We start from the raw sequence: 18,667 nt of genomic DNA on the forward strand, positions 1-18,667 counted from the left end.
TCTGGGCCTGGATGTGAGATATCCAGAAGATGGCTCACTCTCAGCTGGCTACTCACTCTCATCGTGTCTCACTCTCTGTCACTGTCCTCCATGTATCTTAGACACCTTTTCTCAGGATGTCCTCTTCTGGGTGCTTTAGAGACCTTATCTCAGGATGTCCTATTCCGAACGATTTACCCCACACATTCACCAGGGTACTTGGTGTTTTAGAGCACAGTCATCACTGGGTGTCCCGCTTCTAGGTAAACTTCTTGGGATGTCTCCCTCAAACACCGCCCTGAAGGTGTCTCAGACTGTAAGACAGTCGCTACGGGTGTCCCAGTTCGAGTTATCAGAATGCCTCATGCACAATCACTAGTGTTTCTAGTAAACAGTAATGGATGCCTCATGCGCAGTCATCCTCCAAACATCTCTCTCCCAGGCAGTCTTCAAGGAATCACAGCCCTGTGATGTCTTAGCTTGGGCCCTTGGATGCCTAAGACACAATTACCAGGTTGTCACAGACACAGTCCTTTAGTGTCTCAGACACAGTTCCTCTAGGTGGCCAATTCTAAGTCCTCTAGTTGTCTTAGACACAATCATCGGCGTATCTTGAAAGCTGCCAGTGGTGTCTCAAGTACACTTGTCTCCTGGTTGTCTCACTCCGAGTCACAGATCTCTGGCAGTCAGACACTTGGCTTTAGGCACAGTCCCCAGGGTGTCTCATTTGCACCTGTATTTGGGTGAGTCTGTGTATGAGTTCTTCGGGTGTCTCAGGAGCAATTACCAGTAGGACTTGAAAACAGCCGTGGATTTCCCGGGCACAATCATCCTGGGGCTCTCACTCTTATGCCCTGTACTTTGGGTAACTCTGTCAGGCTTTCTGTGGTCTCTGTTGGCAACGAAAAAAGACAGGTATGTCATATGAACATGTACTCAGTATCTACTGCAACCCCTTTCATCCCCTTTAAAGTTGCCTTGGGGCAGCTGACTCAGTCATACAGCCATATTTAGGATTTGGTCTTACACCTCACCACCTTCAAAGTTCACCAACAACCACTAGTATCAGAAAGAATCCTGACACTTCTTATGAAAGCCTGTCTCCTTTTTCCTCATCATAGCGTGTGGTGCTCCACCCCCTCATCTATGAGATGGCACCAATACACATATGCTGTCCTGAAAAAGCAACCTCTCCTCCATCCTGAACTCTGGTCCAGTCTGTGGGCTTCCACAAAGGAATCTGCAATTTCACTTGTGCACGGCAAGCTATCACATGCACATGTACCCAAGATGTTGCATTTAGGATTCCGGGTTAATTGTGGGTAGCGGAACGTTAGATGAATGGGCATGTAAGTGCACATAAATATCTCACAAAAGCCTGCAACAATAGATCCCTAATATGGTATGATTCCAAACCCGATGAAACAGGGACAGTAGTACCCTGTCGCTCTGCTGTACCCTTGGAGCACCCTACCTGGTTCAGGACTAGTCTAAAACCTATAATTATCAAAAGGATGGGTCTACGGCCATGTGCCCACATTAGTATGTGCATGACCAATGTTAGAACTTGGGGTCTCTAGTTGGCAGAGGTAGGAACCACTGTCCAAATAGGGACCCTTGCTTCTAGTCAGGGTAAGGAGGAAACACTCTTCAGATAGCTCCTGCTCACCCCCTTTAGATCAGAATGTTACAACAAGATGGCCGCAGGGGTAGAGAGCTCCGAAACGAGCTCCGGGCTCAGCAAAATATCACCTAATCAGAGCCCCCCCAGCGCTGCCTAGCACCAGGATCGCGACCGGAATCTGCGGCGGAATAGTGCAGCCTGTCCCGCTACAGGAAAGCAGAGTTCTGTCGCCTGATCACTCTCACGGTGATCGGCGCTCCTCTGCCCTCCAGCGACCCCAGGACACTCACCCGCAGAGCTGCCGACCGCGTCCGGACCCCCCAGCAATGCCAGCACGACGAAACATGAGCTGCACAGTCCCGACCAGCCTTGGAAGACCATAGCTCCTGCAACCGGAGCTCAGGGACTCTCCGCCGACGCTGCCCGCCTCGCCTGTCCTCAAAATGGCGGCCTCTGAAGACATCGCCTGACCGAGCCTTCCCCCAGAGTCGCGGCTTCCATCATTCGAGGTCGTGAAAGGGGTGAGGGCGCTAAACTTCACCCCCGACCTCTACTGCCAGTGATTAAATTCACCAACCGGAGCACAGGGACTCCCAACGCTGCCATCCCTCTGCCTGGCTTAAAAATGGCGGCCAAAGAGGACGTCGCCTGACCGGATCCTACTCAGTAGACACTGTGAGTACTGGCATTCTTTTGGGCACTACCTAGCTTCAGCTCTGACTACCCCACCAAACTAAGCCTTTTCATCTGAGCCCCACGTTTCCAACCACAGCCGGCCTGTGCCTGACTTTAAAATGGCGGCCAAAGAGGACGTCGCCTGACCCACACAGAGAGATACTGGTAGATACTGGGGGCACCAAACAGAGGGGCAACTGGGATGTCCTGCCTCATCATGCAAAGGGAGCTTCAGGGGCCCTTGCCATATCTCCAGTGTGATCTGTTCCAGTGAATTCATAACCAGGACACCCCAGAAAAACAAAAGTAGGACTACTACAAGGAAAAAAAAAATTTGAAAAAAAAAAAAAAAAAAAAAAATTCCAATGAAGAGAGCAGTAAAGGAAGGGAAAGAGTGCCTTCCACCTAGGCAGAGGCCCTGAGTCTAACTGCCCTGCCCCCGACCATCACCTGCAATCCGTTGCGCAGAATAGCGACCCAGGAGGGCTTGCAACGCCCCACATGACTTCTAACCACGGGTCCTACTGAACTGCACCCTCTATCTGTCGCCTGCCCTCCGGGCCACTCTAGCGCCACACCCCTACCTAATCTGGCTCCCCTCCCACCTCACCCACGATGGCCCGGGACCAGCCCCCCCCTCCTCCACCAGCCCCACTTGCCCACCTTAAACCTCACAGCCGAAACTCCTTCACCATCATTTTCCCCCCACTCCTCTCTACTAAGCAGCGACGCACCCTCAAGCAGAAACTCATTCGCAATCACAAAGAAACCCTAATCACGGACATCTACCACTCGGCCTCCATTGGACCGACCAAGATGGACCTAATATTCCACACTGAAAGACCAGAATACTGGGTCTCCACGATTAGATCGCGGATGTTTATAGCCAAAACAACTTCCACTCTCCACAGCTGCAAACTAACCACGACTCTTCCGTTCAGATCAGCTGGCAGAGGCTACATAACCGTGACCATCTTTACCAATGGCACGGTCCTCATCCAAGCTAACAATGAGAACCTAGAAGCTTTCGACTCCATATTTCCCGCACTCAGGTCAGCCCCTCCCATCCTCGCCTCTACGCCGCCTCCGACCACGACCACAACTTACAGTGAAGACCGTGATACTCCCTTCCGCAACCCCTACCCAGCCCCAGTAATACCTCACCCTCCATGCTCAGCCACCCAACATCCGCAGGACACTCAATCCCCCTCCTCCTCCCCCTCCTCCAACCACCTCACCTCCCTTAACACCAAGCTACGACAGCCTCCTACAGCAATCACCCCCACGCCAGCAGGCTGCCTTCAGATAACGAGCCACTTCCCCTCTAGTCTCCCTACATCCCTCAATACACCCCTGTCCAAGCACCCCCCTGTCCTCCTCCCTTCCTCCCCCCTGTCTAAACCCCCGCCGGACCCTCCCCTGAACACCTCCCCCGTCCTTCACCCTATCTCCCAACCCACCCCGAACACCCCCCCGTCCTTCACCCTGACCCCTATCTCCCAACCCATTCAGAACACCCCCCCGTCCTTCTCCCTGACCCCTATCCCCCAACCCACCCTCTCGAACCCTAGCACTCTCGGACCCACCGCGGATGCCCACATCCCCTTCCTTGAGGCCATATCAAAACGGCTCGCAGCCCTGGAAAACCAGGTCAACACTATCACCCATGGTCTTTCAGAAATCATCTCTAACCTTGGAATAGTCTGTAATCCCTACAAACTCTCCCCCCGGACCTCACCCCTCGTCAAAACGTCCTCTATTTCCTCTCCCACTCCAATGGGCTCAAATCACCCGACCGCCAGGTCCCTTAGATCAGAAGCTCCTATGTCAGACAGGGAAGCAGCCTTACTTGCCGCCACCTATGACTCCTCCCCTACGGAGTCACCCAAATCTAAAATTCAAGTCATCACAGGTCACCGGAAAGACCGACCCATCGTCAATACACAGAGATTACCAGTCCTCACCGCTATACCTAGAGAGACTAAAGAGGGAACCACCAGTAATCAGGAGAAATTCACCAACTGCCTCCTAATCAACTGCAGATCGGCTTCTCTACATGCAACGGACCTAGCCGAAGCCATCCTCACCCATGACATTGACGTTGCGTTCCTCACGGAGACTTGGCTTAATAAGACATCCCCTCCCTGCCTAGACATGCTGGTTCCACCCGGCTTCTCCCTCATCTCCAAAGATAGGATTGAACAACGAGGAGGTGGGGTCGCTATCATCCACAAGGACAGCTGGAGCATCACAGAAACCGCCTCCTTCGAGTATGACTCCTTTGAATGCCTATCCACTGTCATCAAGACAAAAGACAATGACTCTCTACTGTGCCACCTACTCTATCACCCCCCGGGCAGAAATAACGAGTTCGGAGACCAATTATCAAACCTGATTGCACAAGACACACTGGGCGACTCCAAAAACTTAATTCTTGGCGACCTGAACATCCGGTGGAATGAGACCCACAACCCTCTAATCAAATCGCTATCTAGCCTCCTTGATGAGAACAACCTCACCCAACATTGTACTGAGGAGACTCACTACAAAGGAGCCACACTGGACGCCATCATTGCCCAAAAGAATTCTATCACGGTCAACCACATACTACCAGTTGACTGGTCAGATCACCACATGATCTTATTCCACATCAATCACCCCATCCTCTCGCTTAAACCTCCGCAAGACCCGCCTAAATGGTCGAGAAACCTCTCCCAAGTACCCCAAGACATCTTGGAAGGTCAACTAAGCGCTCTTCTTTCAAATAACACTATGCACCTCTCGACCAATGACCTCGTCGACCACTATAACTCGGGGGTAGTCGCCATACTTGACAATCTAGCTCCTCTTAAACTCAAAAGAAGCCGAGCCACTCCATCCAGAACCTGGTTCACTGCGGACCTCAACGCAGAAAGAAGAAACCTGAGAACCAAAGAAAGAAAGTGGAGAAACAACCCAACCGCCATTCTCCGCCTTCAACTAAAATCAGCCCGTAGGAAGTACAACAACCATATCAAAAACAAGAAATCCAGCTTCTTCCGTGAGGCATTGGTCAAATCCAAAAACAGACCCAAAGAACTCTACAACATAATCAGACAACAAACAACAAAGCCCCTGCCCTCAACCCTACAGGCTTCCAAAGAACTCTGTGACAACTTTGCCAACTTCTTCAACGTCAAAGTCCAAAAAATCGAACTATCTCTAGACATCAACAACCCACACCTCCAGAAGAGCTACTCGACCTCCCCAGTGGCACTCCCATCTGACTCCTTTCCCTCCCCCTGGCTAAGCTTTCGCCCCGTCCAGGAAACTGAGATAATCGCGCTGATCTCGACCTCCAAACCTTCAGCACACATCTCAGACCCCATCCCCCCATCTTTAATCAAACAAATGAAGCTTACCTTAGCGCCTATCTGGGGAAGAATCATAAACAGCTCCTTACAAAGCGGTGTGGTCCCCGATTGTCTAAAAATGGGACAAGTCACTCCCCTCCTGAAAAAACCCGGTCTCGACTCAACTGACCTGAACAATTTCAGACCAATATCTAACCTCCCTTTACTCTCGAAAACACTTGAACGCTGTGTACTCCTGCAACTGACGCAACACCTGGACAACATCAATCTCCTGGACCCCCTCCAATCTGGCTTCAGACAAGGCCGCAGCACTGAAACCGCGATGTTGAACATCATAGATGACATCCATGGATCTCTTGACGCTGACAAGTGCTGCCTCCTCATACTCCTTGATCTCTCAGCAGCGTTCGACACGGTGGACCACAAGCTCCTCATCACGACTCTCCAAGAAAGAGCCGGCCTTGGCGAGGTAGTTCTCAAGTGGTTTTCCTCCTTTTTACACAACCGTTCGCAACTAATAAAAATCAAGAACTTCACCTCCGATACCCAGCAAGTCAACAAGGGTGTCCCTCAAGGATCGGTGCTCTCCCCCCAGCTCTTTAACATCTACATGGAGCCACTCGCTAAGTTACTCAGGAACGCCAACATCAACTTCCACCTCTACGCGGACGACACGCAGATTTACCTGGAAATCTCCTCTCTTAAAGACATCCAGAGACTCAACGATATCCTAAATGAAGTTCAAGACTGGCTGACAAAGAATCACCTGAAACTCAACCCCGATAAGACAGAAACACTCCTCATCTCAAACAAAGAAGATAACCCTCAAATCACCGAGTGGCTAAAGTCGATCGATGCTCTCAAGGGTAACCTCACGCTAGCCGACTCCGTTAAATCCCTGGGCTTCACCTTAGACCCTAAACTAACCCTGACAAATCACATTAAGAACTCGGCGAAAAGCGCATTCTTCAACCTCAGACTTTTGAACAAAATTAAACCTTACATTCCCAACAAGGACGTCAAACTAGCCACGCAATCTCTAGTTCTATCAAGACTGGACTATGGGAACTCAATCCTAACAGGCATCCCCAAATCCCACCTGGCTCCACTAAAAACAACACTTCACGCGGCAGCAAGAATGATCACAGGCTGCAAAAAATATGATCGCATCTCCCCGGCTCTTAAAGAACTCGAATGGCTCCCTGTGGAAATGCGAAGTACCTTCAGAACGGCCTGCCTAACCCACAAGGCCCTCCACACCGGCAAACCGGAATACCTGGCTAACAAGCTCAAAAAAGCAGGCCAAGCCAGAAATTTGAGAAGCTCTAATTCCCTACTGCTCATCCTACCAAAAACCAGAAGGAAGAGAACTGCGGACTGCTCTTTCTCAGGAAATGCCCCCAAAATATGGAACGCCATCCCCCCGCACATCAGAACTCTACCGTCCTATGCAGAATTCAAGAGCCAACTTAAATCCTTGTGCCTGATCCGCTCCCTTGGTTATGGATAACTTGGAGCTGCAAACGTCTCAGAATCCATGCGGTATTGTTGAATCCAGTACTGAGAAGCCCTGCTGTCCGAACTTTTCTTCTTTCCAAATTGTCTGTCGCCGATTGCTTTTATTGGGTTTGTTTCATGTTGTTCTCTTTTTCATGCCCACTACTGTGAAGCGCTCTGATACCTTCGGGTCTTGTTAGCGCTATAGAAAACTTCTAAATAAATAAATAAATAAATAAATAGCTTGGCATGAGCAGTCAGGCTTATTAAAGGAAATGTGCAAAGTATTTGTACCAACACTCACAGTAACACAGTGAAAACACCACAAACTGACTCCGGAACAGTTTAGAAAAATAAAGGTATTTAATCTAAACTACACAAGACCATAACAACAAAAATCCAACATACACAGTTCAAGAATATGGTCTCAAAAGAGTTCTTAAGTTTGCGTTAAAATAATTCACAGTTTTGTCACGTTTTAGCCAACCGTACCTTTAGATGCGACAAAAGTTCCAAGTGAAAGCTGTAGCATTGAAAAGCACTCCTGAGACCCTGGGGAGGCAATGCGACAACCCCACTGGACATAGCGGGCATGTTGCGGTGACTCCGGTCTGTATGGGGAGGGATGCAATAATTTGCGTGGATTCCAGTGCACAGGTTTCGGTGAAAGCGGCTCGTAAAAGGTACGATGCGGCGATCTTCGGGGCGGCGGTGATCTCCGGTGCGGCGACAATGCGTGGCAATGCGCGGCTCAGCGTCGATCTTCTCCTCTCGCGGCCCCTCGATGCGATGGCTCTGCGATGACTCTCGCAGCAACGTGATGCGGTCCGCAAGCAAGCGGTGCGACGATCTCACCCAGTGACGACAGGCTCTGGGTCGATACTCGCAGCGATGGTAATCTTCCCACACCGGACTGGTGCATCCAGCAAACAAAGGATGCGATGACGCTACGACGATCTTGGCCTTCGTAGCAGCGGGAATTTCCTCAAACTGACGGGAATGTGCTCCACAAGCGAGATGCGCTCCACAAGTGAGCGATGGGTTAAAACTTGCAGAAAGTCTTTAAAATCTTGGTTTCCAACTTCCCAACACAGTTACAACTTCCAGAGGCACCACAACTATCCCGAGCACTCTAGGAAGGACAAAACTCTCTCAGCAGAGTTCAGGGAAGCTGGGGGTGAAGTCCTTTTGTTCCTGGGACTTCTTAACAGGGAGCCAGCTCTTCTTCAGGTCCTTGGAGATTCCTTCAAGCAAGGGGACACAGCACAAAGCAAAGCCCTTCCCCTCTACTTGACAGCAAAGCAACTGAAGGTCAGTCCAGCAGAGCAACAGCAGGACAGTCTTCCTTCTTCAGTCTTCCAGTTTTCTCCTTGGCAGAGGTTCCTTCTTGATTGCAGGATGATCTCATTTTCTGTAGTCAGGGGTCCTGTACTTATACCCCTAAAAGTCTTTGTTCCCTTTGTGTAGGAGGGCTCTGAGCCCGGTCTGCACCAGTTCTGTGTGTTCCTTGAGCACTTTGTTTTCCTGGCTTCTCCTTTCCTTTCAGAGAGAGGGGCAGGTTCTTCAGCCGCCCTGCAGAAGGTGGAGCCAGCATTGTGGAAGGCAGGCAAAACCATATTCAGGCCCAGGTGCTATCCCCTCCCATCACTCAAGGTGCAGATGCAGTCATTCAGCCTAGGGCAAACTCAGCCAGCCTCCTGGAGTCTCCCCAGCCTCTGTCACTCTCAAACCAGACAGTCAATTCACAAACAGGCCAAGGCACACAAAAAGGTCAGACAAGAGAACAGCCACTTTCTAAAAGGGCTGTTCTCAAACACAGGATTTAAAAACAACCTTTCCTTAAAGATCTGTTATTAAATTCTGAGTTCAGGGATACCCGACTTTTATGTCCTACCTTGCTCCTATGGGAAGACATGCTGGTAGCCACTGTAGCCATCATTCCCCATGCTAGCCTATAGGCAAGGTAGCCTTACAATAGTGAAAAACGAAAATGGCTGTCATTCACTACCAGAGCATGTTACCTGCACTAGTACATGCTCTACCTTTCGCATACACTGCACTCTGCCCAAGGGGTACCTTGGGCCTTCCATAGGGGTGACCAATGTGTACAGAAAGGGAAAAGTTAGACCTGATCAGTGGGGGCACTGACCGGGAGGACATGGCAGTTCACAGACTGCTCACAAGCACTGAGGTGGCAGGCCTGAGACACCATTTTAGGGCTACTCATGTGGGTGGCACAATCAGTGCTGCAGGCCCACTAGTAACATTTCTATCACCCGCCCTGGCTCACTCTGTGCACTTTACTAGGGGCTTCTTGGTGATACAAATATACGAATCATGGATAACCAATTACAACAACAATTTACGCATAGAGCATATGCACTTTAGCACTGATCAGCAGCGGTAAAGTGCCCAGAGTCCTATTGCCAACAACCAAAGGTCAGGAAAAATAAAGGAGGAAGAAGCAAAAGTTTGGGGATAACCCTGCAGAAAGGTCCATTTCCAACACAACCCCCTTCCAGCCTAAAGCCAGAGTAGACCAAACGATATCTCGATGGTATTCCCTGCTTAAGACGATAGAATACGGAAACTGGCCCAAACAGCAGGGCACTATTCTTGTTCTACGCCTTCCTGAACCCAGTTGGATCACTCTATCCATACTCTTAGGGTCCACCACACCAATCCATGTGAAACCCTTCTCCTCACCTGTGGACACCACCTGTGCAGCACCTAACCTTAATTTACTCACATGTGTGTCCCACCAGACAGACAGCAAGCCACAGTGGCCACCAACAGTGGTTAGGGATGAGACCCAAGCCTTATGCCTCTCCGGGCTCTCTAACCCTTATGGCCTTCGAGGGTGGGGGGCAGTAGCCCCAGGTGCTTTGCACCCTTTGTGCACTCTCCCTCCTGTCAGGTCAGGTCTGACATCCTGGCACTGACCCACCAGCCCGGACCTGTATCCGGTGGCTGGACAGGAGGCTGGGGTGGGCTTCCCCACACCCGGTCCTCCTCTTCCTTGGGGCTCTGTACCCTTCCATCTGGACCGGTACCCCCTTCTAGAATGGCCAGGGCACCTGTGGCAGGTGTCCCGCTCCATTCACCCACCAGATCAGGAGTTCTATCCTGCAACTGCGATTCCAGGTCAGGGGGGACACCCCAGACCTGGCCATCAAACCTAGGCTCCAAAGCCTCCTGGTCAGAAAACACCTGAACCTGGCCTCCCCACCCAGGGACCAACCCCTGCGGTGGAACATTTGCCCGGCGCACCAGGATTTCACTCACAGATATGCCCACACTGGTAGACAGTACCCACCTGGCCAACACAACAGTGTGGCCCAGTCCACCCCCAAGGTGTGTCTCCTGCCCCCCTTCCAGGGGCAACCCTGTCCTCCAGGTCAACCAGCTACAGGGGCCACTGACAGCTGTCAGTGATGAGAGCCAGGCAGCATGCCTGTCACGCCTCTCTAACGTCTGTGGCATCAGAGAGTTGAGGGCAGTGGTCCCAGGTGCCTGGTACCTTTCCTCCACTCTCCCTCTTGCCAAGACAGGTAGGGCATCCTGACACTGGCTCGCCAGCCCAGGGTCTGTACCCTCAGGCTGACTAGGGGTCATGGGCGAGGCTCTCCTCTCCCTACCTCTCCTTCTGGGGTCTGGCCCTCTCCTCCCAGGAGAGTCACCCTAAGAACACAACTCTCCCACCAGTTCAGGACCTCTCTCCAGCAACTGGTCTCCCAACCTAGGGTCTAAACCCTCAGTTTACACCGGGGTCTGAGGTGAGACTCCCTCCCTCTGCACCCCCTTCCAGAGCGCTCCACCCTCCCTACTGGAGGAGTACCCCTGGAAGCCAAACTGGTCAGGACACTGGTTACAGATTTCCTTCCTTCCAGGTCATGCAGATCTTGAACCTGGTCTCCCAACCCAGGGACCAGTACCTGTGGTTGTGCACATGCCAGGACTTCTGGGGACTCACATAGGAGAAGTGTGGCTCAATGGTTAGAGCAGCAGACCCTGATGCAGAGGTCTGGCCCGGGACCAGGGTTCAATTCCCCGCCTCGGCAGGTCTTGGGCTCAAATAGTCCATGGACCTGATAATTCTCGCCCCGGTGCCTATTCCAATCATGGATTCCCACTCTGCAACTCTGGGCAATAGCTTGTTTAATCTCCACAACGGCCCCCACAACGCTAAGGATGCCTGGCCTCCACCTTCGGGGTGCCCAGGAGTGGGCGCCTCACAGGGAAAGCCAGGATGGGTTCCACAGCGGTATTCATACAAGCGCCTTGAGACCCTTGCGGGTGAGTAGTGCGCTATACAAGTATCAATTTAAATTACATTTACATTTACTCCCCTGAGGGGGACACATGACTCATGTGTCCTGTGACAGTCTGCCTGGAATTTTTTAATTTACCATTCCAACACCAGCCTACATGCAGTAGGGAAGGTGTTGGATAGTAAATTAAATTATTCCTTGTCCTATAGCGCCCTCCAGCGAAAGTCGTGGTTACGACTTGCGTTGTAAAAGACGCGTTGTAAGGGTACTGCAGAGTAAAATCTGCGTCGTAAAGGATGTTCCCCGTGAAGATCCCCCAGGACAGAAGTGGTGTCCCCATGATCACTCCTGGGAGACTCAGCCCTTCTGGCTGGCCCCTGAACCCAATGGTCCCCCACTGGGGACTCCTTACCCCTCAGTCTGGACTTCTGTACCCTCCCAAATGGAGAGGCACCGCCAGACACCAGAACCACCGGGCCTCTGTTTACAGAGGCCCCAGGTTCTACTGACACTAAGAGATACTCCTCAAATGGCCTACTAGCATCTTCCAGGCAACCAACCTGGTGTTCCCTTAAGGAACCCTCCAGGCCATGAGACTTATGTTTCGGGCACTGTGAGACACACCGTTCCACACTCACTCCTTCTCCACTGAGACCGGATACGAACCCCTACACCCCTCCCACTACACAGGGACCTAACTGGGCTACACTGAACCTCTTCCACCTCACAGGTCTGGAAGATATTTCCACCACTCCTTTTGGGATCACTCCCCAATGCCTCCTCAGACTCTCCCGAATCCTTCAAGAGGTCTGCCCCCAAACGCAAGCCCCCTGGAATCAGAGGACTTTCACTCCACCAAGTGTTGGCATAGCTCTGAAAAACAGGGACTTAAAATATGCCCTCCAACAAATGAATCACACAGCCCCCACAGTTGTTAACCAAGCTACCTTTTGCCTCACTCTCCAGTGCCTCACACAAGTACCCCACACCACTCTCCTGAGATTGTCAAGACAGTGTACTACTGTCTCTGTCACACAACCCACACTTTTCTGGCTGGTTTTCACACTCACATACCAAGGTTTCTACCATGGGGGAACCTCTCTCCCTGTACCTCTCATCTAGAGTCAGTAGAGTGTCCCTCCCACCACTAGGAATATGGTCCCCTGTGCCAGTACCCCAATCTATTTCAGGGACACTGTACTCCACTGGAACTACATCATAAACCTGAACCCCCTGGTGTATGTCCACCCCTCCCTCAAGTCAGGCGTCACATCTCTGGGTGTTTGTACCTGTCTCTCAGCACTAGGAACTATAATCTTGCTGCCACCATCTCAGCTGGACTTCACCTCCAAATCAGCAAAGGTCACCTCTTGAGCCACCCATGTTTCTTCTTCAGCTGAGACACTCATGGCCTCAAGCCTCTCGAGCTCCAAATCAAGCTTCCTCATTCTCAACTCATGGGCCAAGGTCAATTTCAATTCTTCCAGGGCACAGGCATGTTTGCTCTCCTCCACCGACTTCTCTACTTCCCATTGCTTCATCTTGATTCTCATGATTTCTAATTCATAATCTCTAACCCTTTGATTTTCCTCCAACTCCTCTGGGGAAAACTTCCAGTGGAATGGTTGCTGCCAGCCCTGGAGGCTGCTCTGGACAGAGGCAGATCCTGTGACCTGAAACCATCCCCTTCTGTATCCTCCTCCATTTCTGCACCAACTGTCTCCCCAGCCTCTTTGGTCTCCCACCAGGCCCTTAAGGACTTCTGGAGCTCCTCCTTCTTAGAGCGGCGCTTCGTGGGGCATCCAAAGCATCTGCAGAACTGCTTGAGTTGACCTTCTTTGTAATCACTTAGCATTTCATTATCAAACTCCAGTTCTGCAACATCAGTTGCTGGTTAACTATTCAGAGACATGATGCTTGGATTCTTTCAGGGTTACGATGAAAAATAGAACCAAAACAAAAAACTCAACTGTAGAATGCGGTGGCGTAGTGGTCTGCACTCACTAGTGATGTACACCAGTCACTGCGGGTCTAGTACAAATACAAGTTCAAATCCCACCGCTGGCCAACAATGTTAGAACTGGGTGCCTCTAGTTGGCAGAGGTAGGTACCACTGTCCAAATAGGGACCCTTGCTTCTAGTCAGGGTAAGGAGGAAACACTCTTCAGATAGCCCCTGCTCACCCCTTGGTAGTTTGGCACGAGCAGTCAGGCTTATTGAAGGCAATGTGCAGAGTATTTGTGCCAACACTCACAGTAACACAGTAAAACCACCACAAACTGACTCCACAACAGTTTAGAAAAATAAAAATATTTAACCTAAACTAACCAAGACCAAAATGACAAAAATCCAACATACACAGTTCAAGAATATGGTTTCAAAAGAGTACTTAAGGTTGCGTTAAAATAATCCACAGTTGCGTCATGCTTTAGCCAACAGTACCTTTAGATGCGACAAAAGTTCCAAGCGAAAGCTGTAACGTTGAAAAGCAAGCAATGCGTCACTCCTGAGACCCTGGGGAGGCGATGCGACAACCCCACTGGACGTAGCGGGTGTGTTGTGGTGACTTCGGTCTGTATGGGGAGCGATGCGATACCTTGCGTGGATTTCGGTGCCCAGGTTTTGGTGGAAGCGGCTCACAAAAAGTACGATGCGACGAACTTCGGGGCGGCGAAAATCTCTGGTGCGGCGATGATGCGCGGCTCAGTGGCGATCTTCTCCTCTCGCGGCCCCTCGATGTGATGGCTCTACGACGACTCTCGCAGCCACGTGATGCGGTCCGCAAGCAAGCGGTGAGACGATCTCACCCAGTGACGACAGGCTCTGCGACGATACTTGCAGCAATGGTAATCTTCCCGCACCGGACTGGAATGTCCCGCAAACGAAGGATGCGACGATTCTGGCAGCAAGAACAGGCCCAGCGACGATCTCGGCCTTCGTAGTGGTGGGGATGCGCTCCGCAAGCGAGCAATGCGTTAAAACTTGCAGAAAGTCTTTAAAATCTTGGTTTCCAGCTTCCCAGCGCAGGTACATCTTCCAGAGGCATCACAAATGGCCCAAGCACTCTAGGAAGGACAGAACTCTCTCAGCAGAGTTCAGAGAAGCTGGGGGTGAAGTCCTTTTGTTCCTGGGACTTCTTAACAGGGTGCCAGCTCTTCTTCAGGCCATTGGAGAGTCCTTCAAGCAAGGGAACACATCACACAGCAAAGTCCTTCCCTTCTCCTTGGCAACAAAGCAACTGCAGGTCAGTCCAGCAAAGCAACAGCAGGACAGTCTTCTTTCTTCAGTCTTCCAGCTTTCTCCTTGGCAGATGTTCCTTCTTGATTCCAGGATGATCTAATTTTCAGTAGTCAGGGGTCCTGTACTTATACCCCTAAAAGTCTTTGTTCCCTTTGTGCAGGAGGGCTCTGAGCCCAATCTGAACCAATTCTTTTTGTTCCTTGAGCACTTTGTTTTCCTGGCTTCTCCTTTCCTTTCAGAGAGAGGTAGGGTCATCAGCCGCCCAGCAGGAGGTCGAGCCAGCATTGTGGAAGGCAGGCACAACTCTATTCAGGCCCAGGAAGAGAAGAGGCCAACAGTCAGTGAATTGGGCACCAGACACCACGAGCAACAGAGGGGAGCAATCCTAGAAGAAACCAGTGATCTTGTGGTGAATCTCAGCACCCGGACACTCACACCCACGGAGACCTCAGTCCTTAACAAAGGACTTGGATTTGTTCCAACCAACGAAGGAGACCCCTTCAACTTGAGGTGTGAATTGGAATCCTTTTACAGGAAGGTCCGCTTACATTTCTTTTTCAAATCGACTAATGATAACAACGATTCGGAGGACCCCTTGCGTCGGTATACATGCCTTAGACCTAAATCTACATACACGCCTCTTAACCATCAAGTTCCGGCAAGGGTCATTGCTTTTGAGCAAGCAGTGACTCATGACATCATGAATGTGGACCAGACAAATAAAAGGACTTTCTCCAACATGACCAGAATAGAAAGGTTGGCACTCGTGGCTTTGTCTAAAGATACTAACATCACAATAAAACCCGCCGACAAAGGCGGAGCCATTGTCATACAAGATACTGATATTTATCACAGGGAGTGCATACGACAATTGAATGACTCTAGTGCTTACCGTCGACTTACGGATGACCCTACCATGAGAATCTCCAATGACATCAAAAGCCTCATTGAAGAAGCATCCTGCGAGGGTTGGATCACATCTCAAGAAGCCAGATACCTCAGCACGGCACACCCAGTGGTCCCTTACTTTTATTGCCTCACAAAGATTCATAAGGAGAAGAGACCTCCTCCGGGACGCCCGATTATTTCGGGGATTGGTTCTCTACTTGAGCCATTATCCACCTTTGTGGACTGCATAAGGCATTTGCTTGAGTCCAAACCACCGGATACTATCACTCCAATACCTTTCATCATGGAGTGCGCCAGATTGGCTATGATGGAGAACTATTTTCAATACCAGGATGACCTCTACCTCCAAGTCTCCGGAACATCAATGGGGAGTGTCTTTGCCCCAAGCCTTGCGAACTTGTACATGAACCAATTTGAGCAAGACCATGTTCTGAACCACAGCAACCCTTTCTTTCGTCAGGTGTTGCTGTGGCGCAGATATATTGATGACATCATTGTCATCTGGAGAGGCACTAGTCTTGATGTCACTGAGTTCCACACGTGGTTGAATTCTAGAAATCAATACCTCCGGTTTACAATTGAGTACAGCAAAGAGCAGCTACCATTCTTGGATCTTCTCATCTTTCCTGGAGAGGGAGGCCTGCAGAGTCAACTATATAAGAAACCCATGGCTCGGAACTCACTACTGTCATACCGGAGTTTTCACCCGCAGTCACTACGTGACAACTTACCAGTGGGCCAATTTCTGAGGGTTCGGAGAAATTGTTCCTTGAACATCTTGTACGAACAACATGCGAAAGAACTATCGCTGAATCTGAAGAAACGTCACTATCCGAATCATTTGATACGTCGGGCGCATAAAAGAGCATTCAACAACAACCGAGAGGCATTGATTGAACACCAACAAAGTAAGACACCGTCTGACAGGATTACAATGGTGCATACGTTCAGTACCCTATCCAATGTGGTCAAAAAAACGGTACTGAAGCACTGGAAGATCCTTAACACAGCATCCGGTGCAATACCCAGGCCGTTGTTCGCTTTCAAAAGAGGGCCAAGTATCAGAGATAGCCTGGTTCACACTAGACCTAAGACACAGAGGAGAGACACTACTATTACTCTTGCTACTATCTGGAATACTACCCCGGTCCGGGGGCACTACCCGTGTGGTGGTTGCATTGTGTGCCCACAGACTCAGAAGACCCTTTCCATTGACATCGGTACATCCAGACCATGGAAATTGATCAACCACACGAACTGCAACTCGGAGAAAGTGATCTACATGATCACATGCCCCTGTGGTCTGGCATATATTGGACACACTACCAGGAAAGTCAAGTTGCGTATCAGTGAACATAAGAGCACGATACGTTGTAGCAAACAATCTACCTGCCTTACGAACCACTTTCTAACCAAGAAGCATAAAGCAGATGACTTGAGGTGGGTGGTCCTAGAACAACCCTTCATCCCAGCACACATCACAGATGTCTCACGGTTTCTGTTCATCAAGGAACAACGTTGGATTTTTAAATTGAAAACCGATGTGTCAGGGTTGAATGATAATATCCCATGGGTATCCATATGACCAGCTGGTATTCGCCATAGAGCACTGACCATTATGCATTGTCAACTTTTAGTACTCTATACCTCTCCTAAAAGGTTTGCTGGCTCAACACCATTCAGGTTCTCCCAAGTAACCACACAATGTACAGCCTATGTTAGGAATCATCAATATCTCCCCTATCTTTAGAATGGACTAATATAGGTAGAATATACATGTGATATGGTCCTATTCTCCTTGAGCCCAATGCATTGCCCACCCGGTTTATATGGATCACGATCTTATACCTCATGGTGGCTAGTACACATTCTCTGTTGTTCACCTACAACATCTGTAACTTTTGTAGTACCCATCACCGACATGTTCTTTGTACATTTCCTGAGGCTCGGATTCGTCCGCCTCTATACCTCAATAATGATATTTTAACACCTTGACAACATTGTAACTCAGGCGCACAACGAATTCTACAGCGCCCGTTGAGTTCTTCCGCTTCATGTATGCCCTTTCATATGAACGAGGGCGTGCTCCGTTTCTGCAATGTTGCTGTTTCGGAACATGCGGAATTGCAGCGATCTGAGCACGCGCAAAAACGCAAACACACATCACAAACCGTAGGCGCGCCCATAATCCCTCTGCGCATGCCCCGGTTTTCGACCACATCGCGACAAGATGTGGCTCACCGGCGCGCATGCGCTGTTACTAGAATTCGCGTATCACACTGCCGGCATTAGCCGAGCAGCTGTACATCATTAACATCAATTTCCACCAATCAGAGAGGGTATATAACGCGCCTCTCACCTCTCCTAGATGCCTCCCCTTCGGCTTTGGTTTTAGCCGAGAGGTACCGACGGAGAGGTGAGTTGTTACGACGCGTTTTGTTTAAATTAGCCTAAACTTTGTTTCTTTGATGCATGGTGAGAATAATGAAGTGGTTTTGCTTGACATTGCAGTAACAAACTAAAAGGCTTGATGGGTCAACATCGAATTTCTGCCTCGCCTGTACCTCTGAAACTTTAGTGTCTGAGGTCGTGTTGCCTCACCAATTAAGCCAGAGGCTGCACTTTCTCTTAAGAACAAGCTGCAATAGAGAGTCAGCTGAACCAATCTTTCGTTCCCATTTTCAAGTGCTACAGTACATTTATAACTGGCAGCTGTATGTATGATGTGGGTATTTACTAAGTTAATCAACATTATGGGTAAATAGTGGTATGCACACATTATGTGCCCTGCTAGTCAGCATCTTCACTAGTCCAACTAGCACCTATGCCTTCCCCCTTCTACTGTTCTCCATGGGACTGTGATCACTGTGGGCAACTAACAACCAGTTGTTTATATGCGCAAACTTTTTGAGACATAGTACTGACTAAGGATACTCACCAGAACTTTATAGTCGCTCCGGTTTACATGTTTACATATTTTTGTTTGTGCATAGAGCGGGGCCTCAATCTCCGAGCCGTTGCCGGGTGAGGTGAGGCTTGACTCCCACACATTGCTGGGTAAGTCCTTTTCATTGTTTTCATTTTTGTATTCAGAAATTCTCTGTGGTTTATTCTAAGTG

Source organism: Lissotriton vulgaris, chromosome 4_1, assembly GCF_964263255.1.
Source record: "Lissotriton vulgaris chromosome 4_1, aLisVul1.2, whole genome shotgun sequence".
Taxonomy (NCBI): Eukaryota; Metazoa; Chordata; class Amphibia; order Caudata; family Salamandridae; genus Lissotriton; species Lissotriton vulgaris.